This window comes from Rhagoletis pomonella, unplaced genomic scaffold (assembly GCF_013731165.1).
Source record: "Rhagoletis pomonella isolate Grant_MI unplaced genomic scaffold, Rhpom_1.0 Rhpom_scaffold_00002, whole genome shotgun sequence".
In the NCBI taxonomy this organism is placed as follows: Eukaryota; Metazoa; Arthropoda; class Insecta; order Diptera; family Tephritidae; genus Rhagoletis; species Rhagoletis pomonella.
Genome location: NW_023458556.1, coordinates 73,975,783 through 73,992,771, shown reverse-complemented (window position 1 = coordinate 73,992,771; position 16,989 = coordinate 73,975,783). Strand labels below are relative to the sequence as shown.

At 37.5% G+C, this 16,989-nt stretch overlaps 1 long non-coding RNA gene across 1 annotated transcript in view; it reads right to left on the bottom strand.

Annotated features, from left to right (window-relative positions):
- Positions 1 to 5,578: 5,578 nt before the first annotated feature.
- Positions 5,579 to 16,989, bottom strand: part of LOC118734053 — a 49,147-nt gene continuing 37,736 nt past the window's right edge. Inside the window, exons 5-6 of the long non-coding RNA XR_004992325.1 lie at positions 6,472 to 6,584; positions 5,579 to 6,402 (exon numbers count right to left, since the gene is read on the bottom strand). This is a non-coding gene — a long non-coding RNA (uncharacterized LOC118734053). The remainder of the gene's footprint in view (positions 6,403 to 6,471; positions 6,585 to 16,989) is intronic.

Genomic DNA, 16,989 nt, shown 5'->3' with positions numbered 1-16,989 from the left:
AGGAACGCGTATGTTGATATTTGAGTACCCCCACCGTATAGTATTACTGGTACTATACGAAACCGTACTGTGTTGCTTTCACTTATATGCGTGTATACTGTATTTGTGGCAGAATCAGCTGGTACCTTGTGCAGCATTGGATGATGTCTCAGGGTGCAATAGTCAATACCGCATACTATTTTTGATTTGCAGTTAAACGAGCTATGTGGACGCAAGCATCGCCGGCATAGTTTGTGCTTCCGCACTATCTCCCATTTATCACCTCGCGACATTTCCTTGAACGAGGTGCAGATTGCATGGGCATCAGACTTACATACGATACAGCTTACCATTTTTGGTCCCATACTGCCTTCAGAGTGCGTATTCACGACACCACGTTTGCGTTCCTTTTGCGATGAACCGGGCAGAATTACACTGTTGGCACCTTAGGCAAGTTGGAACAACCAGTTGCTAAAATGTTCCAGATTACTTTCTCCTACCGTCAACTTGTGCATTCCCCAGAATGCTTGGAATATTCCGGGCAGTTTGGCCACCAACTTGTGCTCCAGTTCCGGATTATTTAAATGCGTTTGGAGCCCGGAAGCTTTCATGGATGCACAAACGTTTTGTACTTCAAGAGCAAAGTTAACAAGGCCATCTAGGTTGTCTTGCGTTTGAGGGGCATGTTGCGAATTTGTTGAAGTAAAACGTTGAATATTAGTTCTGGTCTGCCGAACTTCATCTTCAACGTTGCGATTACCTGCGGAACACATTGCGAATGCAGCAGTAATTTTTTGGCCGATTGACGAGCTGGTCCCTCTAGAGACTTTCGAAGCCTTATTATATTTTCAAAGAGGCCACTCCTCTGGTTTGCCACCAAACTTTGGCAGCTCCTTACCTACGCTTGTGCGCGGCGAGTTGGTTACGTGTCAAGCGGCGCTGCTGTACTTCTTGTGTTGTACGATCGAAACTATTCTCTTCACATAGATTGTTGCTAGTTACTGGATCTGAGGCAGAGCTTAACGGAATTATATTAGGAAGCCACTGTATGGATGTTGTTGCCGGATCATTCTGCGTCTGTACATCGCCAATTTTACATGTGTCCACATGTTGCGAACGACTATATCGCTGGTTTGGGACCCGTTGTCCGCTGTCATCGGAATCGCTGTCGGTACTCATTACCTCCATGCGTCGAAGGAGATCTTTGCGTTTATTTAAGAGCTCCTGTCTCTGCTTTAGAATATCCGCTTCTTTCTTGAGAATTTTCTCTTCCTCGCGCAAACGAATCTTACTACCTGCTGATGCTCGCGACGAATGTCTTGCTGGACTCGAAGGACGATACCGTTCCTCTCCTAGTTGCATCTCTGCGTTTATTGGCTGATGTGGAGGTCGCGCATACTTTGTCTTCTCCGGCACTTTTGACGCCGCGCCGGTGGTGAGGCTACCTTGGCAACTAAGGGCATTTGCACCCATTAGCATCAAAGAGGTTGCGTCGATATTATTTTAAGCAAAAAGAGATTGCTGCAGCGATATGTTGTCTATGAAGCTTTTGTGATTTTCAGGCGCTGCGGCTGATATTTGGGTAATTTCAGAAGTGCCCAAGTTCCCAGTAGTAGCGCCTGATGGGCATGAGGCAGATGCATCATTGTCAGAGGTTTGCTCAGAATCTCGTACGACAGTCACATTTTTGTCCGGCTCCGCTGCAACATCAGCGGAAGAACATATTTTGCAAACCCACCGTTGTCGGTTCACATTGCTCCCAACGCCAACACATTTCCGATGGAACGTCTTCTTGCATTTTTGGCATTTGATCATGTGCGGATTGTCGACTGCTTTACAGAAGCAGCAACTGTAAACCTTCATAGCGGCGCCAGTGATTTGTTTTTCCTCTGACATTGTGCTTAGGGAAAGTTTTTTAAAATGTTGACTTTTTTTAAACGTGCCCTTTATTTTGTATTATAATTTAAATAACAATTAATATCAAATATTCAGTAATACTTTAGCTACGTTAAAAAACTTGTCTTCGTCTCCCGACTGCCAAAAAAAGTCCAACCAATACTCGCCTGTCAATTGTCCGGACTTCTCCCGATTTGACATAGCAAATTGCAACAGCCAATCAGCGATCGCCACGATGACAGTGAGTTTGAAGTTGGTAAAAAACGTCAGAGGCCAAAGACGTTGCCGGATCTTGCAACAGCGGCAAAGCTATGTCAAATGAAGAAATAACACCTCAGTATATCCAGTAAACTTAGCTGTTTTTTTTCACCAAATTTGGTCCCCATCAGCGTTGCCAGTTTGACGTTTTCAACGTCATTTGGACGTTTTTTTGTATCCTGTTCACGTTTGGACGTTTTTTGTGGGAAAAATTACGTTTTTTAACTTCCCAGTAATATTTCTCTATTGACAATATATTCCATGTATAGCGTACTATTTGCTTGTAGAGTAAGTACTTACGCTCACACTTTCGGCAAATTTGTTACTAAACCTTGTAAGTAGAACTGAATTTGAATTATTTTCTTAATAAATCTTTACAAGCTTTGTTTTTGCAGCAGGTGCCTCAAAAGATATTTATTCTTTGGACATATATGACTTAAATATGATGCAAACCAAGCGTACGCGCACTAGGGGTCCCGCGTTCAAAGGCTGGTTGTGTAAACACTTGAGGTTACAAGGCTTATTACAATGTTTGCAATTGCATATTAAAAGCCAAATCAGGAAAAGCTGATCTATTGCAACACGCACGCTCGCAAAAGCACTATGTTTCTTCTTAGCTGAACGTAATTTAGCATTTTCGACCACCGACCACCTAATCAAAAGTCTACAAGAAAAAAAAATATTAAAAATCCACGCGATTCTTTAGCAACCTAAAACTTGCACATTATTATCCTGGAATTTAATGGGCTATCAAATCTGAATAAAAACTTGAAAACCTAGCTGAAACTTTGCAGATTTTTCATAATTTTTGCACAAAGCTCGAAATGTGGATTTATATTGTGTTAGTTATATAATGAGCTAGGCTTTTATGAAAAAATAATAAAAATTAAATAAACAAAAGAAAAACAGCCAAAATCGATCAAAATGTTGATGACTTAATCAGCTCAAGTGTATGTATAAAATGATTTTCATATTAATGATCTCAAACCAGTTTACAATAGTGGTATTCACCAAATTGTTGTCAACAGTCGTTGCTTGAGCTCATCTGATGCAGAGTGCTAGGCCACTTGCTCACTTTGGTGAATACCACTAATGAATTTTAAATTTGCTCTGTCGAGATGACATTTTAATATACCTTACGTACATATGTACCTTTGTATACAATAAAAGTTTAATAATAACAATTCTGTGTGCATACATGGAAAAAACATTTTTGGGTAGGAAATGACGTTTTTTCAGACCAAGAGGGACGTTTTCTCATGCGGAAAACCTGGCAACACTGGTCCCCATAAAGGACTAGGGCTGCAGGCAACGCTTTATCGGCAATTAGGGTGTTGTGCTGCAATTAAATGTGGTGAAAATGATTTTAGAAATGGATACAAAAATATAGCAGTGCGCTTGAACATCTCATGTTTAACTGAAATATAAATGTATTAAGAATACTTATTTTATTAATACCCATTTTTTATTTACTGTGTCGAAGTGGTTGCACAAATATTTGTAATTTAGTATTGTAAGTTAATTGTGAAATATAGTGAATGCACAAATTAAATTATGGGAGCGATTTATTCACATAGAATTGGAAATAGGGTTGATGATATACTTTAAATAAATTGTGAGTCTGCGAAAATATCTTTTCAGCATATGAATATACTTCTTAACTTTATCACCGATAATTTACATACAGGCTCGAAATTATGCCAGTAACATTCAAATATCGTCGCTTGGATGGAAAATTTCCGTAAGCGTAATTTTGACAGTTTTTAGTTAAAGATGCAGTTATGAATTTTAAAATCAGATATTTCGCTTTTATGTTAACAGTTTTTTTTGTTTTTGGATATCTTCTTTAGTTTCCGAGTAATTGACTAAAATCATTTGGTACAAATTACGTTAGTAATTCTGTCGTACTAAACTAATTAAGATCTTTCAAATAGCGTCATCTGTTTTTAAATATCTGCTTTAGTTTCCGACATATTCAGCCTTATCATGAGTTTCATTTTCACGAACCGGGCCACCTTTTCACTTTTCGTTTCCGTGTATTCACCACGGGTGGGTGAAAACATTTCTGGCGAAATTTTGTTTGGGCGAAACTCACGATTAGGCTGATTAGTGAAAAGTATCGTTAATTTATTAAAAAATTTATCACATTTTAAAACTGACTGCAACATTTTTGACAAATGGCATATACGACAAAATTTTATTCAACTCATAAATCGATGGCTGAGTGGAAGATCAACCTATCTCGGCAGCCAGTTCGAAAACGCTCTATCTCAAAAACTTTTCAAGAACGCCCTATTTCAGAATTTAATTGAAAAACACCCTATCTCAAAATTCGGTTCAAAAACGCCCTTTCTCACTTCAAAATGTATTGAAAATATGCTGATATAGGGCGTTTTTGAATCGGCAGCTGAGATAGGGCGTTTTTGAAAGGAATTCTGAAATAAGGCGTTCTTGAAAAGTTTTTTGAGATAGAGCGTTTCCGAACTGGCTGCCGAGATAGGTCGATCTTCCACTCAGCCATCGAAATGGTTGATACTAAACTAAAAAGTAAGATATATAAGAATTTCGTGAACTAGTACATAGCATTATCCGACACTTTGGAGAAAATCTGTAGTCGTGTTTCTGAGAAATTGCATTTCAAACTTCAATCGTTATTTCCCAAAACCTGCCGAAAGTAACATGCAACGATCTTTTATCCAGGCGACGATATAACATTTAGCTAAAACATGCATCTAAATAAATTTTAATTGTCATTATTTTCGCAGTTGAAGTATATGCCAGGCGAGTAACAGGTAAATACATACATATGTAAAAGCATAAACAGACGGCAGCGTTGATCCGGATCAACTCGGAAATTAACTGCAGTTGATCCGGATTAAGTCAGAGTCTGTTTAAGCTTTAAGTATACCTAAATAAGCACGTTGAGCTTGTATAATTATCTCTCTCTAATGCATTAATTCTATATACGTCAGGACCAACGCCCGTCTTTATTTAATAACGGCTCTATGACAAAATATTCAAGAAATATATTCTTAGATTTTTATTTACTTCATTTCATATATTAATATTGACCTGATTTTTTGTTTAATAAATACCAGGAATAAATATTTGATAAAAAACAATTTCACTTAAGCTTAACCAACTTTTAGTTGCTCAGAGCTAATTTTGGAACACTTCATGAAATATTTTCATAGACGGTAAATGCAATCCTGGGTGCATCGTTACTGGGCTGAAAAACCAAAACAAATTAAATTTGTGGAATGGAGCCTTTTGAATGGCCTTTACTAACGGCAATGGAATTTCGACATTATTCAAGGAATTGTGAATACAAGCTACGTTCCATTTGGCATATTTACGGGTTAAACCCTCAGAAAGTTACAAAAAAAAAACAACATTATTTTCTATTTTTATTATTATATATTTTTGAAATGAAAAATACCTTGTACCCCAGAAAATTTCTTTAAACCATCTTGTGCAGCAGTTTGTTGATATTATTTTCCCGGTTACCGAAATCACCAACCTGAACGTAGTGGCCACAGTAAGTTGGAGGCTTTCTTGAAGTGGGATCCAACAGTGAATATTTCGTGCGCCAAATAATCAACGCACTGAATATCGTGCGCTTTGCGCAATTTGCGTTCGATCACAAAGTTGTCAGAGTTTGGGACACGTTGATGGTTGTGCTTGACAATTCCACGTTTGTACGAACTGATTTAAGATTTAGATAGCCCCATGTAATATAGGGTTCGGCAATCCGTAGCATATTAATGGTTGCCTTGTTCAATTCGATGAACAAACCGTTGTTAATCTGGCGAAGACGGAACCACAGTAAAGCTTTACGCACTTTTGGTGCAACTTTGTTGATACCGTAGATACAGATCACAAAAGCCATTCTGCGTTCACGTAGAATGGGCCGCGTTTCTTTGCCAGATAGCGCAATTTCATCTCACGGCGTCCATGACGGAGATATTTTGCTTGATATTTCTCAGCATGCTCCAAGTTTTCACGCTTGCGGAGTGCAATCACAGCAGAGCGCTTTAGTTTACGCTTGATCAGGGTAGCACGTTTGCTGACCTACTTCTTGCTTAACTTCAGCTTCGACTAGGGTACAGCAGGCAGCTTCCTGGAAGGTAGTTTTCCCTATGCTCGGGTTTCTTAACGGCCGTGGTGGCAGTCATCTTACCTTGTCACTTAGCACGTTGAGAAGGCGAAAAAAAGTTCGCCAAATATTTGGAGCACATCTTAAATAACTCCACTCGATTTATAACATTTCTATTAAACACAATTTAATTTAATTAATACCTTTTTTAATACATAGATATGCTGCAACCAGGCACATACTTTCCCAAATTCCATCTTGATTATCGGCATAATTTTCCAAATGTGCCTGAGCTCCTACTTCATACTAATAACTTCATTTTACAAGTGCGCCTTCTTTGTTGCCTCAACATATCCTAAAAATACATAAAATTTACATTAATCAATAGAAATCGCAAAAATTAGCAAAAAAAATACTCCCTTCATTTTGTTTTGTTGTCAAATTTCTGAGAAATGTGAATTCACCACGATGCAATACAGAAAGAACAAGGACCAGGGATGTAATTTTAAGCATTCAGTGGCAATGCGTAGAGCGTTCCGAGTAGCAAAATTAATTTGTATCAAATATAACATTAAACGGTGGTTCTAATACGTTTTTAATATTATTAATCAGCGTACATACATTATATGGTATTTCTTTCAAAAATTAATGCACTATATGCATTTTTTTTTAATATTTCTTAAGTTTCTATCATTAGTGCTGAAAAGCAACCCTGCGTATAAGAAATTTCACCTCTGGAAACTTTATCCCCATAAAGGACTTCACCACAGTTTTTTTTACTGGATATACTGAAATCGGTAACTCGTCTTGGTCTAATGATATTCGACTGTCTGGTGCTTCTGATCACCTGCCTCCTGCTTTGCCGATTGACTCATACGAACAGTGCAATTTAGTCGCTCCTGCGCCGACACAGTCAAGGTATCTTACGCGCGCCTACGTCCGCTGCTGCTGCGGGCGTTGGTACTTCTGCTAATCAGCGTTGCCACAGACAAACCATAACCAACCAAAACCTACCAAAAATTTTTTTGAGTTTTAATATTTTTTTTTGCAATATCAAATTTATGAAAACACTGCTAACATAACACTTAGTAAAACTAAAACACAGCTAGTAAAATAAAAACAAATTAGCTGCGTATAACGATTCATTTTACTGTACAGACTTGTCAAATTTATGTCTCTTTACACATACATACATATCATCACTAGATACGAATAAAGACGCGAGCTCAAAAGTTGACAGCGAAAAAAGACGTATAAAAATATGTCGGCGAAGAAAGACTCTCAACATAGGTGACGGCAAGAAAGCCGCGTGAACCTCTTTGACGGCGAAGAAAGACGCATAAACTTACGTTCGCGGTCAACTACGTTTGCGAGTGTAACAGTATACGAATTCCCAGAGAGTTTTTGATGTTGAATCCATTTTCACGCGTCTTTTTTCTCAAATTTTTTTCACGCGTCCTTTTTCGTCGTCAAAACACCCGAGTGTCTTTATTCGTGTCTAGTGACGATATTATTATTACTATTATTACGTCGGAGATACCCGCGCTGCGACCTAAGAATATATATTGTGCTAAATCCTAATTGTAATCACTCCAACCTTAGGCTATTTAAAAAGCTCAGCCTTTGGATGAAGCCATGTTCCAAACTTTATATGAAGAAGAGAATAGTTCTCCAAGGTGTATCAATCTACGGTTCATACTTCGTGGACAGGCACATAGAATATACTCTGGGGTTTCCTTCACCAGCCCATAAAGCCTATCTCTATCTCTACAGAAAGACCCATTTAATTCAAACGGTACGTTAACTTGCAGGGTGCTCTCAGGTTGTCTTTCGGAGTTCCTTCTGGAAAGAGTTTTGAATCTCTTTGATTTTCTTATTCCCTTTGACTTCCGCCAGTCGGCAGCAATTTTAAATTATTCCCAGCTAGCTGCTAAGTAGGTCTGCAGTGTATCATTTGGATGTACCGCAGAATGGCACGGGACCATGCAAACGCATTTGGGCTCCACGCTTTGCATGATAGTCAGCCCTTTCGTTACCTTCAAACCCTTTATGTCCCTGAACCCTCCACAGCGTTACGCTGTTGTGGGCTCCCAGGTGGTTCAACAGTTCCCAAGCCTTGATGCCGTTTTAAAAGACTCTAAGGCCTTTAACGCTGCCTGAATATCCGACACAATATTTATTCTGGCCTCATTTGAATTCTACGATGACAATCGCTAACATGGACTTCGATTGCGAAGACCTCCGCCTGGAATATGGTTGTGTACGAGCCCATTGGCAGACTATTCTGAAAAGGTGCCAAGTCCGTTTTTTTTCCAAAGTTTGGTTTTTGATGCAGAATGGCTGGTAATACGAAACTAAATCGATTTTTCGTCTCCCCCGAAGAATTAAAAAAAAATGGACTTGGCACCTTTTCGCCCTTAGGTGGCGATATATGGATGTTCGTATTGTATATTGGCAATAATAAGGGTAAACGTTTGTACTTAGGGATCAGTTATATTTACATGTTTGCGGCCGCCGTTATACGAACGCACCGGTGAAATATTCGTGTAAAAAAGGATGCTAAAATGTTTGTCCCGAAACCTACCAAAATCCAATCAAGCCTACCAACCTACCAAATGGAAAAAAACCTACCAGTTTTGGTAAGAAAAGCCCATGTGTGGCAACACTGCTGCTAATGCTAACATCGCTATGCCGTTGTCGTATGCTAACGCCACTCGCTTATATACAGGGTGTCCCAGAAGTAACGTGCCAAACTTTAGGGGAAGGTAGGAGGGGGGGTGAGCTCACTGATAAACAAAAAAATTTCAGGTAAAAGTGTCACCGTTTTTGAAATATTTACATTTTTTCGAATTTAAAAAAAAATCGTGCCTTTTCATGTGTTTTCTTTAACTGCAACTACAAACCGGGCAATACTAAGTAAATTTTTTATGTAAAATACTTCCAGATAGTTGCCTGTCCATACTCAAATGCAATGTAGTTAAAATATATTAAGGAACCATCATAAAATTAGGACTATTTCTGGATTTTTAACTTTTTGATATTTTCATCCCCAACTTTGACTATGTCGTGTGAAAAAAAATGTACTGAGCTATAACTTTACATTACATAAAAAAATTGCTAATTTCATAAAGATTTCAGAAAAGTTCCACACTTACTGTTTCGAATAGAAAAAAAGTTATAGCCGCTTTTGTGGGTAAAGGACTGAGACACGCTAGAATGTATTTAATAGATTTAAATTGAATTTGCTCTTGTTACCATCAAATGACATGCTAAAGGTACCTGCTCCTGACATTATTTTGTGTTACTTACCGGAATTAGTGAAAGTGGATTTTGTGAAATTGGACCCTTCGAACATTGTGTTATTAATACTATGACAGAGAACACGCAGTATACGTCGCATGAATATGCGGATATTCACCTAATTTACGGTGAAGCTTGCTGTAATGCCAGAGCTGCTCAAAGACTCTATGCAGAGCGATACCCCAGTCGACATCCGGGTCGTGAAGTATTCGCCCGGACCCATAGAGAAATATATGAAGGTAAGTGATTTTTACACCTTTCTTGTTTGCTTGCTTGTTAACTATCATTTTTCACTTTTTTAAGGTCGCATACCTGGGAGGCGTGGCGGCGAAACAGGACGTCCTGCAACGGTAGATGTTGAAGCTGTGTTAGAGGAAGTGGAACTAGGTCCATCGGCTTCAGTGAGAATAATGGAAAGACGGACGGGAATACCAAAAACTACAGTTCACAAAGCTTTACAAGACCATCGATTTCATCCATACCACATTCAACGTGTTCACGCTCTACAAGAAAGAGATTACCTGTCGAGAGTTAGATTTTGCCGTGAAATGTTGCGAATGCATGAATGAGACCCCAACTTTTTTAATAAAATAATTTGGAGCGATGAATCATCATGCAAACGTGATGGTTATTTTAATTTACATAACCTTCACAGTAGGCAGATAGACAATCCTCACGAAATGAGAGAAGATCGTTCGCAGTACCGGTACAAAATAAATTTATGGTGCGGTATTTTTAATTGTCAGATATTGGTACCTGTGGAACTGCCGCCAACGCTCAACTCTCACAGTTATTTAGAGTTCCTTCAGGAATGGCTTCCAACTCTTTTGGAAGATGTACCCTTAAACCTGCGGCGAAGACTATGGCTGCAAAATGACGGGTGCCCTGCTCACTACGGGCGTGAAGTAAGAGCTCATTTAGACGAAACTTATCCTCGCCGATGGATTGGACGATACGGGCCAATCACGTGGCCCGCTCGATCGCCAGACCTGAATCCATTCGATTTTTCCTACTGGGGCTGTCTCAAGGACAAAATTTATTCAAAAACAATTCAAAACGAAGAGCATTTGCGGGAACAAATAAATGGAGCTGCTGCTGAGATAGCCCAATTGAGTTTAAGATCTCTAAAAGCGTCGCCAATTTGAGCATATTTTATCAATAAATGAATAAATTTTTCTTCAAACAACTCATGTATATCTTATTTCACGTGAACCCATCCTTCACACAAAATATTGATAGATATAGCCCTTTATATAGACTCTAGTCCGAATTCCGGTAAGTAACATAAAATAATGTCAGAAGCAAGTAATAATGTACCTTTGTACTATTTAGCATGTCATTTGACGGTAACAAGAGCAAATTCAATTTAAATCTATTAAATAACTTTTTTTTCTACTCAAAACAGTAAGTGTGGCACCTTTCTGAAATCTTTATTAAATGATGAGCAATTTTTTTATGTAATGTAAAGTTATAGCTCAGTACATTTTTTTTTCACCCGAGATAGTCAAAGTTGGGGAAGAAAATATCAAAAAGTTAAAAATCCAGAAATAGGCCTAATTTTATGATGGTTCCTTAATATATTTTAACTACATTGCATTTGAGTATGGAGAGGCAACTATCTGGAAGTCTTTTACATAAAAAATTTACTAAGTATTGCCCGGTTTGTAGTTGCAGTTAAAGAAAACACATGAAAAGGCACGATTTTTTTTTAAATTCGAAAAAATGTAAATATTTCACGGTGACACTTTTACCTGAAAATTTTTTGTTTATCAGTGGCACGTTACTTCTGGGACACCCTGTATACCTGTTGCGCGTGATAATGCTAAAGCTAAAATTAGTCAAGAACGCAGAACGTACACTTAAACGCAGTCTGAATACGCAGAATTTTGTCGTTTACTGGAGCCCTCAGTGTTGCTTACTACACTGTTGCCACTCATCAATGCCTTTTCATAACCCTGCAAAAATCGCGACTACTCCATGCATTCGTGTAAAGAGTACTCCCTAAGGATCAAGGAGTACTCCAAAATTAACCACAATTCATATAAAAAATATGGTCCAATTAACATTGCGATGTCCTAGGGCAGGACCATATACTCCATCCCTGCATTACATCAGAGTAGCACAAAACTACTCCAACATATTAACAATGGCATTTTTGTTATATTTTTTCGTTTGTATACGCGTTTGTTCTTCACTTCTCAAATGCTTTTTCGAAAATAATTAAAACCAAGCCAAAAATTAAAAATTACATGTTGCCTCTGATGGCATTTGAACCCGAACATGCTGGGAGCTAAGAACTAACAGCGAGCATCTCTACACGTTCAGCTACAGCCAGACATGCAAATGTGCTTTCAAATGCTCAACTTCAATGACATTTCGTTAAAACACGAGCAGTGATCGGATAACAAACAATAAGCTGGCGCAGAGACACGAGTTGGTCCGATACAGCATGACAGAGGAACACTTTTGTAAGTACTCCAATTTACCACAAATAGACTACATGGTCCAACGATTTTTGCAGGGAAACTTACCTTTTCAACTACAATTTTTCGTGCTATAATAGATCGTAGCTAAATATAAACTACTTAGTTTTCAACAAAAAACCTTATTCAATAGTAAATTTCAAATATTTTAAACGTATTTTGAATAGGATATTATAACTTTTTTACCATCTGCAAAACTGACGAAGTGGCAACCATCTATAGAAGGAAGAAATCAGCTGACACGGCAAAATCTAAATTCCGCAGATTTCTACGCTTCGGGCTACAACTACAAAAAAATTCTGCGGTGTTGAGTTTTCATTTACATGGCGCTCTGGTAAGACAGATCGTGTCAGCTGACTCGGGTTTACGTACCGGTAGGTTTACGTTCTTGACTAATTTCAGCTTAATGCTTCTGCTTCTGTTGTTAATGATAACAACCACCCCAGTCGGAATTTTAAGGCCATTGCTAGTTGCAATGCTAGTAGTGAGTTAGAAGTTGCTCCACGAAGAAAATGGCTACACCTGTCGTCGTTTATGAATTCGGTCACCGCTGATAACATTGTCGCATATATTTCGTAGAATACGTCCATTGAGTCTAGCTTGATATCCTGCCATATGCTGGTGAAGAAAGATGTAGATGTTAAAACATTAAAACGTGTCAATTTCAAGATAGGAGTTCCATCTTTACACTACGCGTCTCTTCTCAACTCTCCGATTTGGCCAGTTGATGTTAATGTGCGTCCGTTTGAGTTTTTTCAGAAAGCAGGTGCGGCACAACCAAAACCGTAACTGATTCCTTTCTGTGTGAACCTCTTTCGAAGTCTCTGAGGATATATTTTCATAATGTTTCTGGACCAGGGTGTCCAGATTGTTTAAAAAAAGAGCGCAATTTCTGAAAAAAAATCACCGAAAATCGCAATTTTTTTTTGTTTTAAATAAAATTCATGAAACCGATTTAACAAATCTTTTATTTTAAAAATGAGATCTTGTTATAATATTGTATTTAAAACCAAAAACGAATATAATACCCTCAAAGGGAAATAATAAATAAGACAAGTCACTTATATAACAGTGATGTACAAACAATATTGGTTTCAACATATTTTGCAATAGGACTGCGCAATTATTAAATTTATTAGAACTCATATTAATTGATTAAGCGCACAATCCGCCTTTACGAGTTCGGCGCTAAAAATTTGATAAAAACCTATAATAAGGCGAGATCAGCTATTTCCACAATTTCTTCAAAGTCACCTATAGTGTCTGAATGATTTACATTTGTGTTGTTGTCATATATTGAGCTATTCAACCTTGATAACATACTGTTTTATATTGGAAACGTTTTGCAGCAGAAACTATTAGCCTTCATATAACACTTTATTCGAACTATTGATTTAAGGCTTTCCAACCTCATCCAATTTCGAATCTTAGTTTTTGTTGAATTCATTACGAAAAAAACGCTCTCAACAAAGCATGTGATGTGATGTGATGTTAGTCTTCAGAGTCGGATTGAATGGTTCTGAGAAAACTTATTCCGTGGGAAAGTTAAAATATTTAAATATTCAGCTTCCGCTGCTTTTCTTTCCTTCAAAGTCAAATAGTGAATTGCCAGGTTGCAAACATTCTGGTAGCAACTGTTGTGTTCTTGGAGACTTCAACTTGCCTAGTATTAAAGCTGTTTGAATATATTATCAAACAAAAGTTGTATTTTTCCGTAAAGCGTCACATATCTAATAACCAACACGGTTTCATGACTGGCAGGTCAACCATCACTAATCTTGCTGTTTTCACAGAATTTTGTACGTCTGCTTTCAATGACAGATTCCAAGTCGATACAATCTATACCGACTTTTCTAAGGCTTTTGACAAAGTCAACCATTAAATTTTAGTCGCCAAATTGCGTAGTTTTGGGTTTCATTCCATTTTTTTTTAAATGGATAAAGTCGTACCTTTCATGTCGTAAATGTGTAGTTGTTGTTGATAATGTTTCCTCCCATCCTTTTGTTGCCTCTTCTGGTGTCCCACAGGGCAGTATTCTGGGTCCATTACTCTTCATCATTTTTATTAATGATACATCTGATTGTTTTCAACTTTCTGAATTTTTTTTATATGCAGACGATTTAAAAATTTTTAAAACAAATTTTAAATTTCAAGTCGATCTGATTCAGCTATTCAGTCAGATCTCAATAACGTCGTGGCATGGTGTGATAAAAATCACCTTCAGCTAAATACTAGGAAGTGTTCTCACATGACGTCTTCCAAGTCCAGGCAGTTATTTGCTACTTCATATTTAATTAAGGAATCACGTCTCACCACTTTGGATGAAGTTTCTGATCTTGGAGTAATTTTTGACTTAAAATCCCTATTTCTGAGTCGTTTAAATTATATAATTTCTAAGTCATATTCTACACTTGCCTTTATTCGCGCTTCGGTTCAGACTGATCCTTACACTCTAAAGTTACTATTTACCTCGCTTGTACGATCTAAGTTAAAATATGCTGTCTTTATATGGAGGCCATATCACCTTTGTCACATTAATAGACTTGAGCGAATTCAAAAGAATTTTCTTCGTTTTGCTCTCAGATAGCTTAACTTTGATGATCCGATTCCTTCGTATGATGCTAGCTGTGCTTTAATTAACTTGAAGTCCTTACAAAGTAGAAGGAGTGTTCTCTCACTCTGCTTTATATTTGATATTATCTGTGGAGAAATCGACCATCCATTTCTTTAGAGCGCATTTATTTTTATATTCCAAAAAGAAAATTGCGGAGCAATGATTTATTCTTTTTGGAGCGAGTCCGGACGGTTTATGCTTCCTATGGTCCGATTCATAGAGCATTGAAAGAGTTTAATCAAATTTCAAATTCTTTGGCCTTGGATTTCTCGTCGTCTAAGCAATTGTTTAAATTATCATTGAATGAACTATATAGTTAAGCTTGAACTTGTATCGTTAAGTATTTTTGTAGTAGTCTGTAAGAAATCATGTATTTCTAGATTTACTAGATATGAATAAATGAATAAATAAATAAATAAATAAAAGTAAATCATCATCCGACGACGACATAATGACCGAACACTACGTACACAAAATTTAAAATGGTGATTGACGTTTTCATTTGAACGTTTGCGGGCAAGACACGAGCGAACCTCACTCACACATACGCAATTCTTGATGTATTTATTTGATTGTGTCCGTGCGCTTTTCAATATTTTCGATCAAATTTTAAAAGCTGCCACTGCCTAGATCAGGGCCGGCGAACCTTTATACATAATGCTTGAAATACAATACCGGCGAACGGCAAACTTCGCCGAATTGGGCGATGCTGTCGTTCACCGTTCGCCCAACTATTTCGCCTACTTAAACAGAATTAGAGCGGTAGCGAAAACAGCTGATCCCATTTGGTCGTCTTTATAATTTGGGTGACTATATTTAGAAAAAACTAAACCATATTTAGAAATGAGGAAATGATAACAAATATAAATGTAAAACAAAGAAAGATTATTATAAATAATTTGTTTCAAGCCAGATTTAACGAATCCACAACTATATTTTTCAAACAACAAAAAAAAAAATCGTGTTTAGGTTGTTTTCTTTTTAAACTTTGAAAGCACAAAACAAATACGGCCACCTTTGGCACGCACAGCTGTCATCGCCCAGCAGAGCGATAGAAATAAATCTATCGCCATGAAACGCCGCCAAGCGAAGTTCGCATTTCGCTTTGGCTGTGTTCAATTTCATATGCTTGCGGGTGTTCTAATTTTGACAGCGCGAATTTCGCTGTGGTGAGTTCGCCGTTCGCCGGCATTGTATTTCAGCTATAATAGAGCTGGAAAGCTATCGATAGTATCGATGGTTTTGGACTATCGAAAACATCGATGGTTTTGTAAGCACTATCGATAGTTTTCCTCATACATACATTATTCAGTAAGGGCCAGTTTTTCAGTGCACGGCCGTGGTTTAAACTAAGTTTAAACGCCTGATCTGGCTGGTTTAAACTAAGATCAGCCAATCAAATGTCAGCCAGCTGTTCAATTTAAACTCAGTTTACTCAACCTAAGTTTAAACTGGCACTGAAAAACTGGCCATAAGAGTAAAAGCCGGCGGTACCTACTTTATCTTTTGATGTCGGAAAGGACATTTAGCAAAGCAGGGCAAATAATTTCAAAGCGCAGATGCTGCTTGAAGCTAAAAATCGTTAAAAAACTTTTGTTCCTTAACAGAAATATCAATAAAAGTTGTCATGTTATTTTATGCTCCTTTATTCCACTTTTTACACGACGCTTCGCTGAAACTTTTTTAGCGTCCTCAGGCGTAGTGTTTATTTTGGTGACAGGTAATAAGGTCAATGGAAATAAGGTCGATTGACTTTATTTCCCACCCTGTTGCGAAATAAAGTCAATTGACATTATTACCTTTTCAAAAGCGAAATAAAATCAACAGAAATTTGGAAATAAAGTCATTGACGCTATTTCCTCATTCAAATGGAAATAGCGTCAACAATGCTTAAAGTATGTCGATTTATAGAAAAAAATATTGTTCTTACAACAAACATTGCCCCGTAAGTGTTGTTTTTTAATAGATGAAAAAGGTTATTGCCAAATCCTCAGTGTTGTGATATTAAAATCCACACACAATCATGAACTACCACCAATTGATTTTATTAAAAAAATTTTAATTACGAATATGTAAAAACACGATACGAAAAACTAAACACCTGCGCACAGCTGGAATACGAGAAATATTTGAAGAAAGAGTGTAGAAATGATCCATAACTTGCAAAACATTTTTCGTTTCCACAAAAATAAAGCGAACACTTTTAAATTGATGAAACAGTCCATGTCCAAAAACCCCGGAGGAACACTGAAAGAATTCTGTGTTTTAAATTAGCATATTTTGAACGAATTCGGAATGTCTAAGGTGGAAAAGAAACCAACCTTTCTATAAGGAAACAATTATAGAAAAAGAATTTTCTTACA